General features: G+C 45.7%; 1 long non-coding RNA gene across 1 annotated transcript; it reads right to left on the bottom strand.

The window, feature by feature from the left end:
- Positions 1-3,802: 3,802 nt before the first annotated feature.
- Positions 3,803-4,684, bottom strand: LOC136762772 (uncharacterized). The gene is made up of 3 exons (XR_010820891.1): positions 4,553-4,684; positions 4,052-4,159; positions 3,803-3,871 (listed from the first exon to the last, which is right to left on the bottom strand). It is a non-coding gene; the product is annotated as an uncharacterized LOC136762772 (long non-coding RNA).
- Between the last annotated feature and the right edge of the window lie 1,316 nt (positions 4,685-6,000).

Here is a 6,000-nt window from a genome sequence, read left to right as displayed (position 1 = left end):
TCGCACCATCACAATGTATTTTCAAATTTGCAATGTATTTCATTATTTGGAAAAGTGTGCATGATTAATATTTAAACTACCTGTAAATGGATGCAAATAATCTACCTTTTTTGTAATAAATCATGCACATTTGGCTGAAAAGTAATGAATGTGAACATTCTGAGTGAGAAACTGTTTTAAATTAATGTTACTTACTGTTACTTATCGACTGGTGTCGATCATTATCTTTATCTTTATCCTCTTCTGTTTCTGAACTGTGTTACCTTTCCGACTTTTACACTAAGACGGATTCAGGGACCTTAACACCGATCCAGATCCCAAGGGCCAGGGTAGCACACACAGCACACTGTATCTTGCACTCCCTGAGGTAATAAGCCCCACAGACACAGTTCAGCATTGCAGTTTTATAAAATGGTCAATATTTATTGCTCTGAAAAGACATGCACAGACAGAAACTAAGACTAACTGAACTAAGAAGAAAGTACAATGAGAAGATACAAGAAATGGGGGCCTGCAGACGACACATATATTTCAATGAGATAAAGGAAATAACAATACAACAATAACATTTCAAAATAAAGTTCCCCCAAAACAGAGAGCCCTTTCCTCACAATCGTCACAGGACACGCGAACAACAACATATACACACACATATACAGCGAATGAATAACAACCCTAAACGCCTGGCCACATGTTAGAGAGAGAGCCCCCCCACCCCCCACTAAACTACTCTTCACTTCCTAATTAAACCACACACCCCTTCCCAGTCTGCACTGCCTTCAAGTGGCAGTCCAGTAACAATTGTATCATATTCGATTATTTCTGTATGTTCATGTAGCCATATTATTTAGATGTAATACTCATAAAGCCATCACACAGTGCAGAAGTGTAAACAATGATTTAAAGATGTGATGCCATTCTAAGTCGTATTTTCCAAAATGATTTCCCACATATTTTGATATCTGTTCTCACATTAGCTGGAAACACCTTAATTGTTTTGCATTTCACACCAAAACAATTAAAAAAAGATGTATATCAATATAAAATAAAGAGCATTCTAGTTGTGTCTAAGAGGAAGCTTGTGAAAGTCTCTCTCTGATCTGTCTGGGCCCAGCCTGACCTCGGAGCACTGTCCTCTTGAGAGCCTCGCAGAAATGCCAAAAAGGCGGTTTAGGTCTTGCGAATGGCAGCAAAGAGTGGGCTGAGCTTCTGTCAGGGGTGGATTTTTTATTAATTTTCTATTTGTATAGCAATTCTGCAACTCAAACTCTAATTTCAATGGTAAACATAGGATGTGTGCCCCCCCCAAGTACTGCTAGAAAATCCTTTATAATGTGCCATGTTATGGTAGTGTAAATATGTATGTGGTGCCTCATGAATGCCAGCTTTTCCTGAGCTGCCTCTTTGCTCCTCACTGCAGGAATCCCACAGTCAGTTCAATCTGGGGCAGTGCTATGAGACGGGCTACGGGGTGCAGCAGTGCCACATCACTGGATCATTACCAGCAACCGGCCACGGCGGGGAGCAGGCAGGCGCTCAACATCCTCACAGCCATCTACGGTCAGGGGGAGAGAGGTGAGCCCAGAACAGGACTGAGAGAAACGTACCCTTTAGTTTGTGTGGTGACAGCTCCATTTTGAGTCATGGCTGACGTCTGTCTTTTCTCTCCTAGGGAGTGGCCTTTCAGAGGATGTCCTTCTCCGATCCATCAGTTCCTTTCCCTGCTTCTCCACAGCGGGCGGTTTCTGCCACGGGTCCGACAGTCCTGTGAGGATCCAAGATCTCGCAGGTCCACGGTGCCTCACCCCGACTCTTCCCCATTCACGGAGCACTGGCAGCATCCCCACACGCCCAGTCACGTATAACATATGTTTTGATGCTGAACGACTTTATTGCCCAGTTTTCCAAGTTTTGCAAAGCCACTGTATGAATTTTTGCAACAGGAAGTGCCTGAAGATTTGTACAGTGCTGGGATTGGGACTGAGAGCCACACTAAAGCAAAGAGAAGAGTTCAAACAAGCGACTGTGACAGCTTCACCATGAGCAGCACCTCCCGCACAAGAGTGAGACCAAAACATAGGCTGTGGACATGCTCTGTCCTGTACGTGAATGCTGCTGTTCCCAAGTTCTCCAGGACCATGCTGGAACAAGTCTATGAAAATACCCTCATCTGCCGTTTCTGAGGAACCTCATGATGCTCATTGTAATCTGTCACATTTAGTGTCACCTGTGGAGAGAGCACCACAGATAGAGGTTTCTTCTGGAGTCAGTCTGTACAGTGCATCATGCCCCTTAATTATACTGATCTCTAATTAACATCGTTCTTGACGCCTGTGGACATGAGATCAGAGTTTACAGATGGGCCTGTGTGGCGTGGCGAAGAAAAACATGATTGCCATCAAGTGTTCACTGCCATGAGGAAACCACTTTCAAGACCCGTGTCAGGAGTGTATTGGACGTTGCTGGGAGCACACAAGGATCCACAGAGCGGGAAGCGGAGGAGGAGAGCGTCTGTATGGGAGCGGTGTTTGGACATGGTGAAATACAAGGGTCTGAGTTTCACGAATACTAGAACACAGATTTAATTTTATTCATGAATTTGACATGTTCCAGAGACTGCTAGCAATAAACATCAGATATTTTACATATTATCTGGTTTCATTATATAGGATTGGGCGATGCAACAGACTTTTGTTTTCTGTGATTCAGAGGGATTTGTGTATTTTAATCATATTTGAGACTTTAAATATTTGGCATGCAATTGGGTCATGTTTTCCTTTAACCATGTTTACTCTACATATGTATAAATAATAATACTTAGGATGTTAACTGTGTGATTCATAGTACATATTATTGTTCATGGCGTGACCTTTGAAGACCCACAGTGGCACAGGAGACTAGTTCCCTGTTTTACAGTCAAGAAGAATGAATCAGTGCAATCCAAACACAAGGAGGCGTCTTTGAGAGTGATTGTTTTGGTTTTTTATTTAGTCTGTAGTGTGAGGTGGAACACATGACTCATGACATGAGCAGATCCGTCTGGCGGTGAAGGCGGGTTTTAAGTGTCAAATGTCCCACAGCCAGGTACATCACAACGGCTGCAGGATCCTCTCAGTCTTACTGCAATTATTGTGTGTGTGTGTGTGTGCGTGCGTGCCTGCGTGTGTGCGTGTGCGTATGTGTGTGCGTGTGTGTGTGTGTGTGTGCATGCATGTGCGTGCATGCGTGTGAGGGTAGAGGAGGGGGAGAGCTGATGTTCTGATGTTGCTCTCAATGTCTGTCTGTCTCTCTGTGTGTGACTTTTTCTCTCTCTGTTGGACTGTCTGTCTCTCTCTGTTGGATTGTCTGTCTCTCTCTGTGTGACTTCTTCTCTCTCTCTTGTACTGTCTGTCTCTCTCTGTTGGACTGTCTGTCTCTCTCTGTGTGACTTCTTCTCTCTCTGTTGGACTGTCTGTCTCTCTCTGTTGGACTGTCTGTCTCTCTCTGTTGGACTGTCTGTCTCTTTTCCCCAGCGCTGGCACTAGAACCAATCGGCCACAAATTCAAAGTCCTTGAAGAGCTCTTGCTCCTCTTCAGTCAGGGCCCTGCGCTTGTGGGGCAGAGTGAACACAGGGGCCGCGGAGCTGCACAGGGCCTCGCGCTCGCTGATTGTGGGGATGAAGGGAGGCGTCACTCTCTTGTCAAGCAGCGCTGGCCAGTCCACACTCTGAAACGAGAGCGAAGAAAAGAAGGATAAGTGGGTGCCGCCTTCATGGGACAGAGCCCTAAAACGGTTGTGTGTGCCACGTACCCTGAAGAAGGGGTGGGCCTTGACGTCTTCCACTCCGCGCTCCCCGGCGCCCAGCCGCCACTCTGGGTCTTTCTCCAACAGCTGCAGATGTTTCAAAACAAGAAGGAGAGGCACGTTATTCTCAAGCAATGGACTGCTCAAGCTGAAACGTGATGCTGGAGAGGAGTCCCGTCACATTTCAATAACAGTGACATGCGTTCATTATGGTTGGGAAGCGGGATACCGAGGCACAAACTGGAGGAATAAACTTGGCACACGAACCCCTGTGATGATGGAGGTGGCTTCTGTGGAGAGGTGGCTGGGGAACTGCACTGCGTCTCTGATGATGCTCTCGAACATGGCGTCCTCATCATTGCCAGTGAAGGGACGCTACGGGCACAAGGCGAAAGACAGGAGAGCACATTGAAGGGTGACTCCAGACCGAGCCTTTGAATTATTCACAATCTGAGCCCAGGACACAAATTGTGTGAACTGCACTAATAAATGGTCAATTCACACCTGAGACATGACTTATTAAAGCAGATCAATTATAGAATAGGAAGTGAAATTAATCTGCGCAGAAACCGCAATCCTCCCGAGATCCAAACCTGGTGGACAAAGTGGCAATGCAGGCGTGTGCTTTCGGTTCTGTGTGCACGAGAGAACTGTATGAGATTAAACACCGGCTTGTGTTTCAGCTTTTGGAGTTATTAGTTTACATTTTCCTTTAGATTGGCATTTGCAAAATCAACAGGTTTAATGAAGTTGTGTTAGAATACCCACCTTGCCGACGAGCATTTCATATAGCAGCACCCCCAGTGCCCACCAGTCCACAGCTCTGGTGTAGGTCTCCTCTGTAAGGGCTTCGGGGGCAAGGAAGTCGGGTGTCCCAATGAATGTGCCGGTGAGATCACTGGCACCCATGCCTGGCAAGAACAACGAAGAGGAGTCGGGAACAACACACTGGAGTAAAAATGGAAATTATACATAGTGCTAAATGAGGAAATCAACACTATTGTTTTTGTAATTTACCTTCTTTGCATATCCCAAAGTCAGCAATTTTAATGAAGCCGTCTCTGTCCAGCAACAGGTTGTCCAGCTTCAGGTCCCTGCAATAAAAATACAGTATAATCACATGGTAGCAGAATAGAGAGAGGACATGCCCGGAACACGAGCACTGTTTCACTGTCAGCCATTAAAGGAAACACACACGTCTCACACTGTGTGCATTCAGGTTCATGTCTGCACTGATATTAGGACGTGGCTTCTCTTATGAGTCACAATCAATCATTTACAACATCTATCAGAAATTAAATGAAATGGGAGAATAGTTGTGGTGGGGTTTGTCTTTTCTGTATGTTGTAAAAAGTGCTGATGTGTGAGACCTTACCTGTGAGCTATCTTGTGGCTGTGTAGATGCTCCAGACCCAACACCACACAGGCAGCAGTAAATCTGTTCAAGAAAAGAGACCAACAACAAGATATTTTATCTGAGCTATCATTTTCAATCAATTCTGATTATGTAGGTACACAGTTGAACATCATTACTGTTGGCAGAGCGAGCTTCTCTACCGAGACGCCATGCAGCTCAGTGTTTCACTCACACGGCCCGGGGCTCAGGAAACGCGCCCGCGTCTGGGTCCATCTTCAGGTCTCCCCCAACCACATACTCCATTTTGAGGCACACGTGCCCGCTGGTCTGGAAGGCGCCAAAGTAGTTCACCAGGAACGGGTGCTGCTCACTGTTTAACGTCTCAAAGACGCGCCTTTCGCACATGAGGCTGGGAGAGACAAAAGACAGACGGCAGCTGAAAATACATTTATCAACAGCTTGGGTGACAAAGTCCACAGATGCAACAAAATGGCAGCTTTTCTGCAGAGTAAAAGTCAATGAAGATCTTGTTAATGTGTTCCCTAGGTCTAAAGCATTAAAACCATGATGAGGTTTATTTATCTTTGCTCTGCTGAGAAACCCAGAAGCTTCACTAGAGCCAAAAGAAAGCCATACCTGCCAAAATCTTCACTGCCTAGGTAGTCTGCCTTCTTCAATGCTTTAATGGCGTACTTCTCTCCAGTGTGTCTGGCCTCGGCAAGCAGCACCTGTCAGAGCAAGACAGATTCAAGATGGGCAAACTCCGCTGTCAAGCCCAGGAGCGACACTCACAACACAGGCATTTAGAAGTACGTCCTCACTAATTGCGCTTATAAGTCACAGACAATGTTTCTGTTAG

The sequence above is a fragment of the Amia ocellicauda genome, chromosome 11 (genome assembly GCF_036373705.1).
Source record: "Amia ocellicauda isolate fAmiCal2 chromosome 11, fAmiCal2.hap1, whole genome shotgun sequence".
Taxonomy (NCBI): domain Eukaryota; kingdom Metazoa; phylum Chordata; class Actinopteri; order Amiiformes; family Amiidae; genus Amia; species Amia ocellicauda.
This window is presented reverse-complemented; position numbering and strand designations above follow the sequence as displayed.